Source organism: Eubalaena glacialis, chromosome 10, assembly GCF_028564815.1.
Source record: "Eubalaena glacialis isolate mEubGla1 chromosome 10, mEubGla1.1.hap2.+ XY, whole genome shotgun sequence".
Taxonomy (NCBI): Eukaryota; Metazoa; Chordata; class Mammalia; order Artiodactyla; family Balaenidae; genus Eubalaena; species Eubalaena glacialis.
The window spans coordinates 117,485,455-117,504,788 of record NC_083725.1 but is presented as its reverse complement, the minus strand read 5'-3'; the positions used below and the strand labels follow the sequence as shown (position 1 = coordinate 117,504,788).

At 46.4% G+C, this 19,334-nt stretch overlaps 1 protein-coding gene across 4 annotated transcripts in view; it reads left to right on the top strand.

The window, feature by feature from the left end:
- The first annotated feature begins 3,368 nt into the window (after positions 1-3,368).
- The window catches only part of KMT5B (lysine methyltransferase 5B), a 49,890-nt gene continuing 33,924 nt past the window's right edge, over positions 3,369-19,334 (top strand). For 2 of the 4 annotated variants that reach the window (XM_061202172.1, XM_061202170.1), the window contains exon 1: positions 3,369-3,743. The gene's annotated coding sequence lies outside the window, so the exon portion shown is untranslated. Of the gene's footprint in view, positions 3,744-3,866; positions 4,022-19,334 lie in introns of those variants that run through there. The other 2 variants (XM_061202174.1, XM_061202171.1) reach the window with 2 other exon arrangements.

Here is a 19,334-nt window from a genome sequence, read left to right as displayed (position 1 = left end):
ATGCAGGCTGTAGATGGGAATTTGGGCATCTTCAGTACATAAGCGATTTTAAAGCTACGAATAAGACTACTTAGGCAGGTCCAAGGACTGGCACCTTTGCACAGTTGAGGGGTTGGTGTGTAGACAGGCTGCATCATTTGCCCCAAATCACATGGCTGGTGAGTTGTGGAACTGGGATTCAAACCCAGGTCAGACTCATGCCAAGCCCCTATTCACAGCTGCCGTAAAGTTGGCTGCTGTTGCCGCTGTTGACTTGGCCTTGGGCAGGTCACTCGACCTTTCCTCATCTATCAAAGGAGGGGTGGGCAGTGGAGGGGCAAGGATGGTGCAGCGGGCCGCAGCCACCCAGACAAGTCCCCGGCATCATCCTGGGTGTGTCCCCGGCCCCTTTCCCCCGCCTCCTACTCGGGCACCTGCTTTCATCAGAACAGCTCTGCCTTCCGGGCAGGGGTGGGGGACGGAGGGGGGAGGCACGAGTGCAGAGTCCAAAAGCCAAGATATCACTTAACAATGAGAAGCCACTCGCCACCCAGCCAGGAATTCTGGGCTCAGCAAGACCTGTGGGCCACCCCTTTGTGGGCATAGGATTCCAGCAAGTAAATCCCTGCCGGCCAGTTGCTGGGTGAACCTGGTATTTGAAGAAGGGGAGATGGAGAGTGATGCAGGGTTGGTGGGATCAGGCTAGGTCTCTGAGGTGCCCCTGGGCCCTACTGGGGGGACTGGAATAGACTCTGTGGCCTCAGCCCACACCCTGGCAAGGGTGTGGCTCCCAGGTCAGCTCCGGGCTGGGCTGGCACTCCTGGCACTTCCGGGGCTGGTCTGGGCCCCTTCCGCCAACTCAGTCTTTCTTTAGAGTCGTCACCTTTCCTTCTGTCCGGGATTGGTGGGGTCCCACGGCCTCTGTGGCTTAGCACCTCCACTTGGGGCATCCAGCGGCTTCCCGGTGTAAACGCCAATGGCTCCTGTCACGTGGGGGCTGGGCAGGTGCCTGGCCACAGTACTTCCTGTCCCCCATCCCCCCTCCTCTGCCAGCTGGCAGGAGGAGGCCTCCAGCTGGCCACACTCCCTGTGGGGAAGTCGAATTTCCAGTCTCCCCCAGGAGGGCCGCTCTGGGCTCTGGCCTCTTCCCAGCTCAGCCCTGGCCTCCCTTCCGCGTGGCCCCATCCAGGTCCTGAGCTCCAGCTCGGCTCTGCAGAGAGCTCCGGCCCACCCTGGGCCTCTCAGCTGAGGCTGGAGGAGAAGCAGTGCAGGGGGGATGGGGGAGGGACAGAACCAGAACTGGGGAGCCAGAGGAACCTGTGTCTGGGTTCGCCCATCTGCCTCCCCTGCCCTTCCCCAGCCTGCTCCCTTGCAAGTCACCACCCAGCACGCTTGGCCTGGCGCTGGGCAGTTAGGGGTAGTGAACGGGAGTGCCAATGTCTTGGGAGTCTGGGGGCTTTTCAGAGTCAGGGTTTGGGTGTTAGCCTCAGGGGTCACTGTCGGGGTGGAGTCTGGAAAGCTTGGAGTGGGGAAGACATTGACGTTTGGGGCTGTGAAGGGCTGCCCAGGCATGGCTGGACTTGGGGCCTAGGCACCGAGACCCAGGGGGATCCACACAGGGCTGTGGTGCCCACTGTGCTCTCCTCCCTTGGGCATCCAGTGAGGAAACAGGGTGGCAAAGGCAGTCTCAGTGGGATGCAATTTGAGTATTTGGAGCCAAGCACTATGAAAATCTTGGAAAGAAAGTTTAGCGATAAATCAGAAGCGAATAAAACCAAAGCCATCATTCGTTAGTTGTGCTTGCAGAGAGGAACGTGGCAAGGCAATTTCTGATGTCACAGATGACCCGGAGGCTTTTAAAGAGCAGAGGGTGCAGGGCCACGTGCCTGCATCTGCTTTACCGGAAGGGTGGTGAAGGCTCTGCACCCCCCAGCCCCCCAACCCCACCAGGTGGGCTTCCCCAGGGGGGAAGGTGAGAGCAACGGGAGGAGCTCTGTTTTGTGAGATCTAGACCTCCCTTCACCTCTGTTAGATACATGCCCTCAGCAAATCACTGTGCCTCAGTTTCCCATCTGTGGAAGGGGATAAGCATCATGTCTGCCACCCAAGGTCAAGGAGGAGGGGAAATGGGGTAAGCACTTATGTTGGTGGTTGGTGTTCGTTGGACCACAGACCTTGTGGTCATCCACACTCTCCACTGAAGCATCCTTTCTGGTGTGCCTACTCTGTGCTAGGCCCTGGGGATGGCAGGAAACCATGGCAGATGTGGGTCTCTTCCCGGAATAGAAGTAACGGCCTGTGCTGCCCGCCTCCTCTCTGCAGGACCACGCTGGGCCTCCACCCGGCCCCAGGGCCTTTGCACTTGTTGGGCTCACCTTTCCTAACCACTCCCTTTTCCTTACATACTCTAATCCACTCTTCCGGTTGGGGGAGACCTTTAGGCATCTGCCCAGCTTTTGGCCACCTCAACTTCTTGACGTCTGCACTTTTGACCAGAGTACTGGATAAGGGCTCTGGCTCAAGCCCTGACTGGCTGTCTTAGAGATCACCTAACCTCTCTGTGCCTCAGTTTCCCTACGTATAAAATGGGGAAAACGGTCCCCACCTCCTGGGGGGTCGTTGTAAGGAGTAAACGAGATAGGGCACCAAAGCTTTAGGACGGTGCCTGGTATCCAGTAAAGGCTGTAATACATGTTACTCTCATTATCGTTATTTTGTAGTCATTATCATAAACTGCAGGATCCAAAGGGCGAGGCTTCGCACTCTCCCAGCAGGGCAGCACCTGGCCCGTGTAAGCCTCTCGGCAACTTCCCCACCAGCCTAAAGCTCCTGGAGGGAGCTGCATCCTTGGTACCGGCACTGCCCAACTAGAGCGAGAAGCGGAAAAACCCGTTTCTCGTAAAGCCCGGCACACAGTAGGTGCTCAAAAAATGGCCGGTTGACACTAGGAAGCCAGTGGCCCGATTAATGCAGGCTCACTCCCCCCTCCCTCCCTCCCTCCCACACTACGCGGTGGAACGCTCAGGCTGCCCACATGGTCTTTAAGGGTGTATCTGCTTCCAACGACACCCATTCCCACAACAAAGAGGCTCGCTTCCGTGGGGCCACCTCCCCTAGGCGCACCCGAGAGAAGCAGTGGGCGAGGAGCCTGCCCATTCCCCAGGGCTGTCCCCGGTGGGTGCAGCTGCTGCAGGGACCGAGTGTCGAAGGCGGCCTCGCGGGGCCCGGGTACGTAGGGAGACCTGAGATCCGGGTGGCGCCCCAGGGACGCGCGGCGGCACCGCCTCCAGCCGCGATTTAAAGGGCAGCGAGGAGCGGAGGGATCCCTGCCGACTGCTCAACACGGATCCCTCCGCCGCGAGCGAAGCGAAGCAACGACTCACCTCGTCCCCTCAAAATTCGCTTTTTGTTCCTCCGCCGCGGGAGCACCCGGCAGGGAACTCATTTCTTTCTCGGGTTTCTCCGCCTCCCCCCACCCCTGGTCCCGTAAAAGCAACAGAGGCGACCAGAGCGCCACGAGCCGAAGTGGTGTCCCTCCGCCTGGCCGCGGGCACTCCTTTTCGTGTCCTTCCACCGTTCCCGGGCGGCGTCCGAGCGGCTCACCGGGGGCGGCGACGCGTCTGCGGCGCGGGCGGTGAGGCTCTGGGGCTATGAGGTGAGGGCGCCCAGGCACCGGAGGCGGCACGCGCGGCGCCAGGACCCGGGACGCGGAGCCCCCAGGCCAGCGGCTGCCTTTGGGACCCCGAGGCCGCGCGAGAGGCGAGGTGAGGCCCGCGGCGCGGGGGCGCGGGGGCGCGGCGCGGTGGGGGCGGGGGGCTCCGGCCGCGGCTGGGACTCATTTCCCGACAGCGGATGGAGCGGGCGGTGCTGCGGCTAGGGCCGCCATCTTGGATTTTACTCTCCATTTTTCTCTGGAATTATTTTTGGTGATTAATATTCTTGGGGGACGGGGAAGTGTCGCCGGGCAGCGCGGGCCCCCCAGCGCAACGGCGGGGCGGCGGGGCCTCGACGCGCCCCGAGGAGGAGCGGGCAGCGCCCGGCGGTGAGCGGGGGGCGGGCGCCGGTGCGGGGGGCGCAGGGGCGGCGGGCTGGGGGCGGGCCGGCGGGAGTGGGGGCGCCGGGCCGGGCGGGGGCCGGGGCCGGAGCCTCGGGGGTGTGGGGACGGCCGGGGGAGGGGCGCGGCGGCGGCGGCGGCGGCGGCCGGGGGGCGCGGGCCCTGCAGTGGGCGCCGCCGCCGGAAGGGAGCGGTAGCGGCCGCCGGGCAGCGCCGGGCCGGCCCGCGGCCGCACGAGGGGAGCAGCCCCGCCGCTCGCGATTGGGGGACTCTGTTTTCCCTCTTCTCCAATGGGCAGCCGTGAATGGTCTCGCCCAATCTGCTCCCTCTGCCGCGCTCAACTTTGGGTTGTTTTTGTTTGGGCTCGAGCCTCCTTTCAGATCTCCTCCTGGGCCCGTTCTCCGCCCCGCTCCGTCCCTCCCCTGACAGCGGCTCCGGCTCCTGGCCGGGGCTTGCCTCCCGGGCCCCCTCAGTGTGCCGGTGTCTCGGGTCCCGAGAAAAGGCGTCGGTCCTCCCAGAGTGACTCGATTCTTTCCACGTATCCAGAGATGATGTATCAGCGTCACCCCTACCTATGAGAGTGGGGGAAACGTTTACAAGATGACAACTCGACCCAACTTGCTGGAATGGTAGAGAAGCATGTTGGACCCAGAGAAACTCACTCCCTCTCTATTTGAGTTTATTTGACCCCGTGTTAGAGCTCTTTTACTTCCGACCCATTGACTGGGGGAACTTTAAGAATACTGAGGGGGTGAACATGTGTTCTTCGAAGTTAATTTTTCTGAACTTGCCGTATGAAATTCACCCTGGGGGGGGAAATCTTATCTAGAGCGGTAGGCAGAGGAACTGATCGGTTGTGATCGTGCTTCTTTTCATCAGGACCTTTTTAGATTTAAACCATTTTTATATAAAGTGTAGTTGAACGTGAATTTATAGGGTCATCAGAGGAAACAGTTGCCAGCTGAAGCTTTTTTTTCCTTTGATATTAAGAACACGCCTGTAACTTTTGATGACTAGTCTTAAAAGCGTAAATATTTTGAAAAGGGAGGGGGCAATCAGTTTAGCCTGAAATAATCGCAGATAATTTGTGCATACTGGGAAGTTTACTTAAAGAGTTACTTACTATAGGTACAAGTTTACTTTGTAGCCGAATGTTTAGCAACTTCCACCACCGGTGTGGGCCCGTCATCTCTAAGCATTGTCCTTTTCCTTTCCAAGCCCCGGCCCCAGTGGTTTCCCCTGCCTGGTGCCTTTTGGTCGCACCCTGCCCGGCATTCCTGCATCCCCTCCCCCGGATTGATACTCGCCTTCAGGAAGGCCCAGAGAGAGTGTTACCTCCTGGACAGATCTTCACACCCCTTGCAGACCTCTTACAACACAAGGGCAGGGGCTGACCCACTCAAGAGAAGGCACACTTCTGCTTTGTTCCCTGAGCAGTTGTTACATTGTATCATAGTGGGTTGTTGACCGTCCCCTCAGCTTTCTTGTGAGCTTGTTATTTATCTCCTCTGCTCAGAGCAGGTATAGAGTAGGTGTTCAGTAGACACTGGATGAAAAATGTTGATTTATTAATAGAGCTTAGTGATATATACTTAGTTTTTTTTTCTTTTTTAAAAAATATTTATTTATATATTTATTTGGTTGTGCTGGGTCTTAGTTGCAGCAGGCGGGCTCCTTAGTTGAGGCATGTGAACTCTTAGTTGCGGCGTGCACGGGAGATCTAGTTCCCTGACCAGGGATCGAACCCCAGCGCCCTGCATTGAAAGCGTGGAGTCTTAACCACTGCGCCACCAGGGAAGTCCCTATATTTAGTTTTTAAAAATATGTTCATTCCATTGTTATTGAAAACGTTGTTGTCATTGACACAACAACTTAGTTTGGGTGTGAAAAGAATAATGGGGATACTTACTCTTCAAGAGGAGAATAGAGTAAGGCTTAATTTTTTATTAGCCCATAAACTTTGAAACCACACTCAAAGTCATTTCCACGTGCCCTCTTGCCTGTGTTTTCATTTGTCTTCACATACACACTGAAGTGCTTATGTTTTGAATGCTCCATACCTGAACCAAATACCAGTGGGCAAAATGGGGGGAGGGGAGGATAGGGGTATAGCAAAATATGCATGTGAAGGAAGTGGTAGCAGGTTGTGTGTCTTTGAGCTTAGAGTTTTGTGGGTGGAGCATGTTGGTTTATAAATTTTCCCTTGGGTCATCTGTATCTGGGATTGAATCTGATTTCTCTTTGAGTATCAATTTGTGGACTTGTAGGACATGAGCGTGTGGCCTGGTTGTGTCGCAAAGTCACTTTTGTGTGAAGCATCTGAGCAGCTCCCTGGCCACAGGAATGCCCTTCCCACGGCTTATGAGAGCACATCCTTCCAGATGAACGATGTCAGTTCCATTATTTTCTACTCTTGCCTGCCATATATGAGCTCTACTTTCTCTCCACTCACAAACTCCTTCCCCTTCATGGGCAAGAGTTACACGACTGTGTCAGCCCCAGAACACTAATTGTTGAGTTTTCCACACAGTGTTAAAGATAGGGACCATGTGTCTTTGTTCCAGTATGACACACTGTTGGTTCCATAGATACACTGAGTAAATGCAGGAAGAGAGTGTAGGATAGGTGTATCTCAGATAGAGCTCTATGCAATAGAAGTTTTATGTGTAAGATGTAACTTAATTTTTTTAGCCTGATTTTTAGTTATTTTTTATTTTTGGAAAAAAATGTATTTTCCTGATGTGTCTTGCTGTAGGAAATGGTTTTAATTGCAATAAAAAGCACAAACTTAAATTTATTACAGGATAAAACTAGCCAATGCACTTTAAATTTCAAGTATTAGGGAGTTCTAACCATTAGAACACAGTGATTTGAAAAGTAATTTTTTTCTTGGACAGACTGTCAACTTTGAAATCTTTGAATTGAATCTTGTGGTTTTAAATGAGTTTCATTTAACAAGCTGAATGGGGAAGGATCCTAGCGAACAAATCAGGGGACCCCGGGGCTTAGGAAGGTTTCACAACTTCCTTTAAATTCTTTCTATCAACTCTACATTCCGCCCCCCCCCCAAAAAAAAACCTCCACAAATCTGTTTTTACTTTAGTTCTTACAATAATCCCTTTTCTTCCCTGTAATTTGGTGTTTCCTAGAAGATTAGAAGTGCTGGTTGAGAGGAAACGGCATGCCTGACCAATATCTAGCCCTGTGTTTTTCTATTAATGTGATTGGAGTTTGTCCTAGTCAGATTGCAGAAAGTCTAAGTAAATTTTCACTTACAGATACATCTTATTTTATTCAACAGACGTATCCCCAGATTTTAGTCATGCGCACCTTATTTTACAGGCATTACGGGATTTTGCTGTTTTAAAGGTGCAGGATAGAGAGAATCCATCTGTGCGTGAGAGACTCATCACCTTAGTGTTGTAAATCAGCATTTATGTCTAGCTTAAAAAAAAACAAAAACTTTTCTTTTGATCCCCATATTGCTCAGAGGCAGTAAGTTAGAGTGGATATATTATCTTTACATAGTTGGTGGTGGAACCAGAACCATTTGCGTTAATTCTAAAATGTTGTCACAAAAGGGGAAAAAAAAGTCACTGATTTCCGTAGTCATTTACACTCTAAATTATGCCTTGCTTCATGATTTTCCTTCCATCGGGTTAAAGGGTTCCTAGGACCACTGGACCACTTTGGTCACTCACTGCCTCTGGTTCCCACGTCTGCCAGCCAGATTTGAAGCTGGCTGGTATCTGTGTGAGACAGAGTCAAACCCTGCACCATCTTCTAAGGTTGTAGATAATTAGAACTACAGTTATACGTATAATTCTGGGGCTGGATGAAGGTCCGCTGGAGTAAGAATCAATACCTGTGTTCCAGTCTGCTGCACCTTATTTGTGTAACACACTGACAGGGCCAAGCCTTAGTTTCTTCATCTGTAAAATAACTAAACATTAATTTCTGAGATCACTTCCAATTCTAAATTATACTTTATCTTTTACACTTGATCGCCACCCATTTTCTCACTTCTAAGAGCTAATTTAATCATATTTTGACATCTCTCCAATTGGATTACATAGTTCGTCTGTATATTCCATATAGTCTTGTCTCCTTGTTTTGAAATATTATTAAGTTGATGGTACAGCTTACATTCAGTTGGGTTTTAGAATTTGGAGACTAGGGTCCCAAAAGCCTAATTCTTAAGGTCTATATGGTTCCCACATCTCTCTGGCTCCTCCCTGTCAGTTGCATTTCTGCAAGATGTCTTGTTTTCTGTATTATAAGAGTACACAAAGAAATGAGTAAGTGGAGCTAGGAAGCATTCCCCAGTGGTAAGCCTGTTTGTTTGTGGGTGATGCACATGTGACTCAAATATTGACGTAAACCCCAGACTTAGGCCTGAATGCTAGGGTTCTAGACTCAGCCTTACCACTTAAAGCAGTTTGACTTCAGGAAGGCAACTTCATTCTGAGCTTTAGCCATCTCATTTGTAGTGATAATACCTGTCTCGCCTACCTCATAGGGTTGCCAAGCTGGTGAACCCTCAGTCATGTGTGTTAGGGTGCAACAAACACCTAACTTGCGCATCTTTATAGGAACACTGTGTCAGTACATCTCTCATGACACTAGGATTGCCTCTCAGCTTTAAGGCAAAAGATCCCTTCAGTGAAGGGTCATTCTGCTTCCTATTCTGCACTCTTCTGCTCTGTTCATCAGGTACTTGGTTTTCACATGCTTCTGTTTGGTTTTGCAAGGTCCCCCACTCCTTAGTAGCCCTGTGCAGATTTTCCTGAAAGCTGAAACTCTCGTGCGCCCTCTAGTGTTCCCTGCACACAACCAATATTCCAGCACCACGAACAGTGCCCGGTGGCTCCCAGTAGGTTCTTGATAAATGTTGGATTGACTTGATTCTAGGTCTTCCGAATGATTCATTTTGTCTGTCTTATTTTTATAACAAGGTTGAAATATATGATCTCTGAAAAGTATTAATGATCTCTGAAAAGTATTTTTATTTTCAAAAAAAATCTTTATGTTGCATGTTATGAAGGGATATGTATTTTTAGCAAGAAAACCAACCTACTCTTAGGAAGATGGATCCCCCCAGCTAAAGAGTAAAGGGGGCTGATCCTTCAGCCAGTGAGCCCGTAGAGTCTGGAGCCGGAGAGGCCATATACAAACCTGCTTCTCCCTTCCCGTTAAAAAAGAAACAAAAATCAGACCTCATTCAGAGGAGGATTTAGACAAAGCCAGTTGCCTCAGAAAATATTTGTTTGGTGGATATAAATAGATACCAGGAGTGTTTCTGATCCAGAAAGAAGGTGATTGTTTCTGTATTTATGCTTTTGATTTATTCTCCTTGATCATCCAGTCTAAAGTTCGTTCCTATATTATTCTCTCCTGATATCCTAGTTGTTTCCTTTATAGCGCTTACCAGAATTTACCATTTCATGCTTATTTGATTGTCTCTCTTCCCACACTATACTCTGAGCTCCATAAAATCAGGAACCTTGTCCATTTTGTTCTAGGGCCTTACTCTTCAAGTATGGGGCAAAGCATGTTGAAAAATTTGAGTCAGGATTATATTGCTTTCTTATATGGTGTTAAGAGTATACAGTCTTTAAACCCCACCTTGGCTAATTTTTTTTTCTAATTCTCTAAGCCTTCCTCTCCTTTGTAAAGTGGGGGTGATAACAGTAGTATTGTATATGTTGTATATATTTAATGTTTTTATTATATAAATTATGTTGTATAATTTAATATTATATGTTAATGAATACTTAAAATATATTGTATATGTTAAGGGACTGTGATGTGGGTAAATGATGTGATATATGTGAAGTTATTAGCACAGTTCTTGGATCATAGTAACGAGCAATAGTGTGAAATGGTGCCCAGAGAACTGGAGCTAAGAGGTGTCTCTCTGTCTTCCCCATGGCACTCGGTTCTTCACTCACATCTTGAGCGGACATTACTTAGCTGTGTGTTGGACACTGTGCTAGGCATTGAGCGGCATGCCCCAAGCGCTGTAAGTGGGGAATGCTCCTTTGCAAGGCCTCTCTGACTCTCACGGTGCCAGCATGTGTCACTTGCTTATTTTATTTCCTTTTCTCTTCACTCCCCTTTTCCTTTCATTTAACTGACCATGATAAAGCTCAAAAAAATCTTTTTTTTTTTTTTTGGTTTCACATATTGGTAGCATATTATCTTGTCAGAAGAAGTGAATTACTTTGGGCAGGTAATACGTGTCCCTGAGCCTGTTTCTTTCTTTCTTTATTTTTGGCTGTGTTGGGTCTTCGTTTCTGTGTGAGGGCTTTCTCTAGTTGCGGTGAGCGGGGGCCACTCTTCATCGCGGTGCGCGGGCCTCTCACCGTCGCGGCCTCTCTTGTTGCGGAGCACAGGCTCCAGACGCGCAGGCTCCGTAGTTGTGGCTCACGGGCCCAGTTGCTCCGCGGCATGTGGGATCTTCCCAGACCAGGGCTCGAACCCGTGTCCCCTGCATTGACAGGCAGATTCTCAACCACTGCGCCACCAGGGAAGCCCCGAGCCTGTTTCTTTTAATCTAAGACTTTTTGCTCTTGAAATTCTGTGATTTTTTGAATTAAGATAATGTTGAAATGCTTGGTGAATCGTAAAGTCCTCTGTTAATGTTACTCTTTTCACAGTCACTTCTCTCCTGAGTTTTAACATCTTAAGACAGCTTCACCTGGGTAGTGCCCCATCCTCAAATTCAGCAAACCAAATTTTCTCATCTTTCCTGCAAATGTGTTCCTTCTGCAGTCCCTAACTCAGTTCATGGCAATCTTGCAGTCTCCCCAACTGAAACTTCTACCCCAACTAGAGATTTCTGACTTGACTTCCTTTCTGTCCCTCAACACCTATGTCTGATTTGTCACCAAGTCTTGCCAAGCTCGTATTTGAAACACCAGAGCTTTCCTCTCTCTTCCCATACATGTCTACTCTTTGTTGCGTTTAGTTTTCTAACTGGTCTCTCTGCTTCCAATCACATGCTTTTTGGCTAGTGGGATCCTTTCTATGAGTACAATTGAGCAAATTCTGCAGTCTTTCACCTGTGTAACTGGAAAAAAAAAAGTACCTGCTTTACAGGGCGTGACAAATGATAAAGTTAATATAGGAAGCACTAAGTGAATGGAGGAGCAATTATTTTAACAAATGGAGTTACAGTAAGATAATGTTTTGTCAGATACACAACAAGGTATATTCTATTGTAACAAAATCTGCAGTCCCTCTGAATGTTGACATGTGAGGCATATTCAGTGATGTTTAATTATACATTGTTGCCAGAAGTCACATTCCTTCTCTTCAGGAGCTGTAGGAAAAGCAAAGCTGATCTCAACTCTGTATCATAAATTAGCACCCCTGGTCCTTTTTTATTCTCTTGAAAATTTGTACTTTTCTTAATGGATGCGGTGATGTGATTTTTTTTTTCTTTCCTTGTGGGAGTTAAGGTAGGATGAGGAATGGAGGGGAAAAGTCTACTTGATTGTTTAAAGTTTTGTGAATAATACATCAAAATATCTTCTTTGTTTCTTTCTTAGTTACATGAAAAGAGGAGACAGCTGGAGACCTTTATTGTATTAGCAATTTCTGCTCATTTAATCCTTGTGCCAAACCTCTTTTCATTTTACTAATGAGACATTAGCGAGGTTAAATGGCTTGTCCAGGGTCACATTGCTGGAGAGCAGTGAGTGGAGCCGGGGCGGCACCGATGCTTTGACTGCACCCGGAGCCACTGTGCGCGCTGCCGCCTGCACAGTCTGCCACCTGGCCTTTAGGACCCAGCCCAAGAACCACCTTTCGGAAGTTTTTTCTCACCCTTGTCTTTGCCCAGTAAGAATCAATTGTCCTTTGTTCTACTTACCTCATAGCCTCTCAGGAACTGTGGGCTGTACTTACAGACTCTTGACACTAGGTGGCATCTGTTTATAGAAAAGTAAAATGCTGTTTGGGTCTCAGAGACTACTCTAACAAAGGAAGCGTCCTTGATTTTACTTATAGGCACTACGAGGTAAGCGGATGGGTCAGATACAGAGAGATGGGGAGGAGATTTTAGGGAGATTAGGGGCAGAATTCCCCTCAACAACCACGTCAGCTAAAACCTTTATTTTAGAAATACCTACTGAGACAATTGGAGACACAGATCTTTCTTATATAAAACCCTTTGTTGTGATGCGTGTTGGTGTACATGTGGTGTACATAAATAAGGAACTGTGAAGCAGTATTTTCTGTAATGAGTTTATCCCATGCTCAGCTGTAGTTCAGTGGCTGAATAAGTAAGTATAAGTGTTGCAAACGTCTGATCGTAGACTTAACCAGTGGTGGCTGTTTTGCTGTTTAAAATGGTCTGCTAAATGAAAAAGTCTAATAGTTTTGATTTTCTTTTTTTTTAATTGTAAACATATGTAAATATAATAGTGTTCAATATGTTACGTCTAAGGAAGATCTTGGTTAACTGTGCTTAAACAGTGCATGAGTAATTAGATGTAATTGAGACACCAGCTTTATCTTCAAAATCCATATAGCTCTCTCTGTAGCCGTGTTTCATATGTGCAGTTGAAGGGGGAAATGTCTTTTTTAAAAAGTGTATTTAAGACAACTTTTTAAAGGTGCTTAAAATCTCTTTTCCTGTGACATGTTGGAATTTTATGTATTTCTGGAGTCTAATTAGAAAGCATTTTTACTTTGATTTGCTTTTTCATGGTCTCTGTATTAGTTTCCTGTGTGTGCTGTAACAAAGTACCACAAACTTGGTGGCTTAAAACAGCAGACATGTATTCTGTCACAGTTCTAGAGGCCGGAAGTTCACCATCAGTTTCACTGGACCAAAATCAAGATATGGGTAGGGCTCCCTCCAGAGGCTCTAAGAGAGCACTGTTCTTTGCCTCTTCCAGTTTCTGGTGACTGTGGCATTCCTTTGCTTGTGGCCACCTCACGCCACTCTTTTCCTCTTCTTCTCAAGTGTGTGTGGTGTCACATCTCCCTCTGCCTCTCCCTTTTAAGGGCACTTGTGATGACATTTTGGGCCCACCTGGATAATCTCTTTCATCTCAAAATCTGTAATTTACTCATATCTCCAAAGACCCCTTTCCTTATAAATTAACATTCATAGGTTTCAGATTAAGACCTGATAGATATCTTTGGGGACCATTTTCCAGCCTCCTTTAGAGAAGTTATTGCAACCAATTTAGCAGGATTAGTGACGCTGTCTCTAGCCATCATTTTATCCTAAAAGGGGGTGGGTGGAGCATTATTATGCATTGGTGGGAAACTGCTCTCTTCAGGCACCATCCTCTTGCTGGTCTGATTGGGGCTTTGCCACCTGAGGCTACTTGAGAAAGCTGTTAAATTGGCTGAAGCAAAACGCATATGAGTTTGACTCTACAAAAGCTGGAAAAGGAAAGCAGAAATGATACTTTTAATAATAGCATGTCATTAGTAATTATTTTACAAGTATAAAGACCTATTCTTTGCTCTGGAGTTTGGTGCTAGATACCCGATTAGCATTGAATCTGCATGACAGCTCCAGTTTTAGAGCAAGGGCTTAATGCTGAATTAAGGAGAAGAAAAATCCCCAAGACTTTTCTTTCGTACCACTAGGACTAGTTGAACTCTGACAGGTCATCTAAATTCTTAAAAGATTTATTTCTGACAATGTTTATGGGAGCAAGTTTTAAGGTTATAGGTGAGATCATGGATTCATGGTAGGTTTCTAAGAAATTGGCAACTGGGCAATTACCCTGTCAAACTGCATTAGAGAATTACAATGGAATAGTGATCCCAGATGCTCCTGATGGCTTCTCAGGGCTTCTTCAACTGGTCTGATTGTGTGAATTATTACTGTAGGATTCCATGGAACCTTGGCTATATGTTAGTTGCAGATGAATTTGGAATAACCGTTGATAAAGACTGACATGGAATTCTTTGGTACATATATTATAGAGTCCTTTTGTAATTTTAGGTTTGAGGGAGAGAACTAATACCCACTTGGGCTTATGTGTAGCAGTTACGTTTGAGACTGGAAAGGGGGATATGATATGAATGGATCTGTGGTATGTTGGGCCTTGTGCTAGGTTCCAGTGATACGAAAGTGTACCTTAGCTCGTTTATACTTCAGTGGGGAAGGCAGGTGTCACCAAGTAATTACATAAAGAAGTGAATACAGTTGTAATAAACACCATGAAGGAGAAATATTCAAGCATATATCAAGACAGTCTACTGGGTGGAGGACTGGGAGGCGAGGGGACTGCTGGGCAGGTTGACAGTATCCCAAGTGCAAAGGCCAGTGGTGGGAAGATGCCTTGCACACTAGAGGGGTGTAAGCTAGGCTGTGTCTGGAGTATTAATTAGCTGGAGCGAGGGGTGAGACTGGCAGGGCTGGATCATGCAGGACCTTGTAGGCCTTGGTAAGGTAAATTCTGTTAATGGTAGTTCTTAACAGTTTCAAAATACTTTCATTTTTGCTCTTGCGTGTAATTTTCACATGTGAGATAGGCTGCACACATGCGGCCCTGGAAGGGGGAATTGGTTTTTCACTTAACGCGTGGGATGTTGTTGGAACCGATAGTAGTCTGAGTAGTTTCACTCCTGGTCCACCTCGTGCTCTTTGTTCTTTTGGGGGGGGGGGGGGCTGCGTGTTTGTTTGTTGTTTCTTCTTCGGACAGTGCTTTCTTTCATTTCTGTGCTTTTTATTTGTGTTTGTCTTCCTTGTGCTTATTTTAAGTATAAAGCCCCTGGGAGTCTGGGATTGTGACGCTTGAGCATCAGAATCCACAAGCAAAGGCATCGAACCTTGTGGAAGTAGTTCAGTGACAGTTCTTCAGTCCCGTCAACCTAGAAGTCTGATTTTTGAATTGCTGTGTTTAAAGTTTTAGAAATTGGCTTTAACTTACATACATATGGATGATGCAGAAGGATTTTTGTGAAATCTATTTTCCTTATATACACCTTTATTTTTTAATTACAAAGTAATATTTGTTCATTTTGAAAAGTTGAACCTTTTGAAGAATATGTCATGTAACAGTTAAAAAAATTGCTTGTAATCTTTTTCTCCAAAGATAAAACTGTTAACTGGTGTATCGAATTGTTTTCTTAGCAAATTGTAACTGAATCACTTGAAAAATGTTTGTTCTGCTTTTTCTCAATAAAGATTTTCAAAAGTCCTCTAGCAAGCTAGAGCCTGCTTTTTAAAAATGTATGTTATCTTTTCATTTTCAGCCACTTGGGGATTGTTTCCATGTCAATGGATGATTTCTCTAAGATGAACTCTCTGCAGACAAGTTCAGCGTGTAAACTGGCTAGAGTTCTTGGTAATGGCACAGGAATTATTTTGAAATTCTTGGTAGTCTTTCAGAATCAATATTTTCATTTTTCTGACAGATGTTTTGAAATCCTGATTTGTGTTTAGGATATTCAACAAAAAATTCCTTTCCAAAAGCTTTAAGTGAAAAAGAATTGAAACCAGAGTTCTCAAATTGGAGGTGAGCAGCTGAGCTCAAAGTCACTAAGAGTTTATGGTCCTTGTGTCCATCAAGGGACAGCGGGAGGCTGGGAGGGTGTTGGCATTTGTGGAGGGTCCATCACTGGGAATAGAGCGGGCACTTTACATGAACCAAGCGCATTTTTCTATGAAACAACTCTGTGCTTTCTTTAGAAACGTGAATATCAAGTATTGGGGGAAGCGGATTGCTTGTTTTTTTTCCAATTATAAATAAATAGGTTCACTGTAAACATTTTGGGGAAAAAATCTTTTTTTGATGTTAATCCCATTCCCCCAAAGACAGCCATTGCTGTTGGTGATTTGGAATGTATGATGGTGTGTGTGTGCTTTTTACCTTAGTGGTATTAAAATGTGATTAAACTTTCCTCTTTAAATGCAACTCTTATTTTAGCAGTTTTCTAGTACGTTTTGTATTGTCATAAATTGTGTGCCCTTTTGTTTACATTTGATACTAGAATCAAGTATGTGCATCCTTCCCCACCTATTGGTCCAGTGAAACCTTTCCTGTTGATTTCAGGTAGTCCCTGGGGGTGGGCGGAAGGTGTACCCATGCCAGAGCATAGTCACAGCTGCGTTTCCTTAGAGCCTGGTTGTGTCATTTTTGTGAACACTCATAAAAATAGAGGGGGGCAGAGCCTTGCACAGAACCCTCAGGGATTCTGTCCATCAGCACTCAGGTGATTTATTACTCCAGGCCAGAGAACTAATTAATCTGTTCGTTTAGAAACTTTTTTTTTTTTTAAACAAAGATCCTTATAAACTCTCTCAAGGCATGCTGGTCTCAAATTAACCTATTCCCACCATCTCCCATCCTGTGAATATTACGTATATCTTTTCTGGCACCTGAAATTTGGACTCTTTTCCTCTTGTTTGAAACAAATAACAAGAACTTAGGACTCTCTTTATTCATTATTCCTTAGAGTACTTTCTGCCATCTCATTCTTTCCCCATGAGCCCATGTTTCGAGACATTATGTCCATTTCAGAAGTTCTCTGTCGTTTCTGAGAGAGGCTCACAGTGGCCCATCTGTCATGACTTTGAACTGTCAGAGATTTGCCTTATGAGCACTGCAGCCTGTGCCCAGCTGGGTCACTCCTTCCTGAAGCGCTGGGCCCTGGTTTGCTTTTGCTTCTCCTCCTGCCTCACTAGTTGCTCCTTTCAGTATCCTTAGCTGCTGTTTCCTCATCTTGATCGCTAAATATTTGGGTGCCCCTCAGTCCTTAGACTTCTTTTATCTCTACTCACTTCCTAGGTGATTTTCTCTTGCCCCATGGCTTGAAATCCCATTAGTCCCCCGACTCCAAGTTTATACATCCAGCCTGGGCCTGTCCTCCAGATCCAGCTGCCTAAACATCTCTGCTTGGTCTCTAATAGGTGTCTCAAACATGACCAAACCAAACTCCTGCACCCCAACCCCTGCCAAAACCCGACCTCCCTGTGGTCTTTGTCACCTCCATAACTGCTAATTCCATTCTTCCACTTGCAAGCACATCTGAGCCCTCTCTCTTTCACACAGTGTCGGCAAAATCTTCCGAAAAGATCCTGAGACCAACCAGTTCTCACCGCTTTTGCTGCTGCGAGCCACCAGCATCTATTTCTCCTCTCATTGATTGCTGTGGTCTCTTAACTGCCTTCTCTCTCGTCCCCCCAAATTGTTAGTCGCTTTATTAGACCTGCTTTTTCAAAAGCATTCAAACTCTTCGCTGCATGACAAGCAGCCAGCATGGGCCTTTAACACTTAACTCCTGTCACTCCTCTGCTTTCTCCCTGGGAGTTAGTGCCCAAGTCTCAGCAGGGGCTTGGAGGCCCTCTGGCCTTCCTCCTGCCCCTCTTACCCCCTACTCTGCTCCAGCCACACTGGGCTCTGTGCTGGTCCTCGGACACACCAGCTGCTTTTCTCCCTCGGCTTTGTACTCGCCCTTTGCCTGGTGCACCCTCCCCAGTGCTGCTCCGCTTTTCCCTGTCCTGCCCTGGCTCCACCTGAAACACTCCCTGCCACTTAGAAACTGCTCTGTTTTCTCCAAGGTGCTGGCATTTATTTGTTAGTTTGTTGTTTCCCAGAGCTTTCTTCATTAGAATATAGGCACAGATGAGGGTTAGAAACCTTATTTGCTGTATCCTCAGTGCCTGGAACAGTGTCTGGAATGTAGTAGATGTCTAATAATTTTCATGATATTTTTATATTGGGAAATCAGATCAGAGAAAGATTTGTAGCTGTTAGGCCATTTAAGGAGTCGCCAGTACTCCTTTCTTGAAAATTGTTTTTCTGCCAATTTTGGAATAAATTTGAGGTAATTTTAACTTCTAGATATAGTCAGTGGCCAGTTAGCTCGGATACGTCCACCAAGCCATGACCATGGTAGTATTTCCATGTGAGCCAGCTGGGTTCCAAGCCAGAGAGACTGCACCCTTGCTCTGTTGGGAGGGGGAGCTCTGGGGGAGCCACCCGATGTCTTCAGCTCCTGTTTCTCCTACTAAAATATCCACTTGTGTTAGCTTTTGAAATTCCATCTCCACCTTTAATATGTAAGTGTTCTTCCAGCTCGTAGTCTTACGGGAATGATCATGCCAACAGCAGATACTGCACTCATGAGGGCAGAACAAACAATGACCTGATGATTAGTAGAGTATATGTTCGTTTTGAGCTAAAAGTTTATAAATAGCCCCCAATTTCTGATAGCTTTACTAGAACTGCTTTTACAAAATATTCATTGTGAGCTTAAGTCTTTTGCCTTAATGATAGCTGTTGTTATCTGGACGAGTGGAGAGTATTGGCGCCTCTGCTAGAATACATCCAGACATAACATGCAGTGTGTTCATACTAGTGAAATTCAGCCACGTCTTGTGATTGACAGTGCTTGTTATGCTATGGTACCTTAAGTTCAAACAAAATAATATCAGTTGACTGCAATATAAATGAGACCCAGGGTTAGGAATTGGCTCCATTTTGGATCATTAACCCACGTTTAATTGAAATGATGTGTAAGTTAAGAGTGGATCTCAGTCTGTGTTCCACACTGTGTTCTAGTACACAGTAGCTAGAGTGTACTACTAAAATGATTTATTGGTGAACTTTTCCAAATTCTTGGGAAAAATTAGGTTGATAGGTATAATTTCCTCAAATTAAAAATTTTTATTCCATACTTCTTAAAATTTTGGTATTTGCTCTTTGCCCTAACAGATGAACAAATGAATGAATAAGTAACTTAGAACAATAGTTCTGACACTGGAAAACTAGTGTCAGAATCACCTGGAGGGCTTATTAAAACACAGATTGCTGGGCCTCGTCCCAGGTTTTCCGCTTTTTATCTCTGAGTAGGAAGCTTGGTTGCGACTTAAGGATTCTCTGGAGAGGTGACTTGCTCTTTCTTTTGTCTTTTAATTCTGTCTAAAGCCACATTGCTCTCTTCTGTTCCGTATAGTTACATTTTATGTGTTAATCATTGAGGACTCCTAAGAGTCTTAAAAACACATTCTTCCATCATTATCTGTAAGTTGTATGTTATATGTGGGCGTTCTTGAGATGAATTTCCTAAAGGACCCAAAGCACTTTACCACCTTCTTGTTCTTTTTCTCTGGAGGTGCGGAGTCGGGGGTGAACCAGAAAGCATAATGGCAGGTGGTAGGGAGGTTGATGGTGGTGATGGCTGATTCCTGCCATGTCTTGCCTGTGCCAGAGCTGCTCCAGCCGCCTGTGACAGCACAAGCATCTTGAGGAAGAAGAGAATTGGAAGAGGTCAGGTTATAATTTATAGTTTAAAAAAAATACAAAGGTGGCAGCTCCTGTGA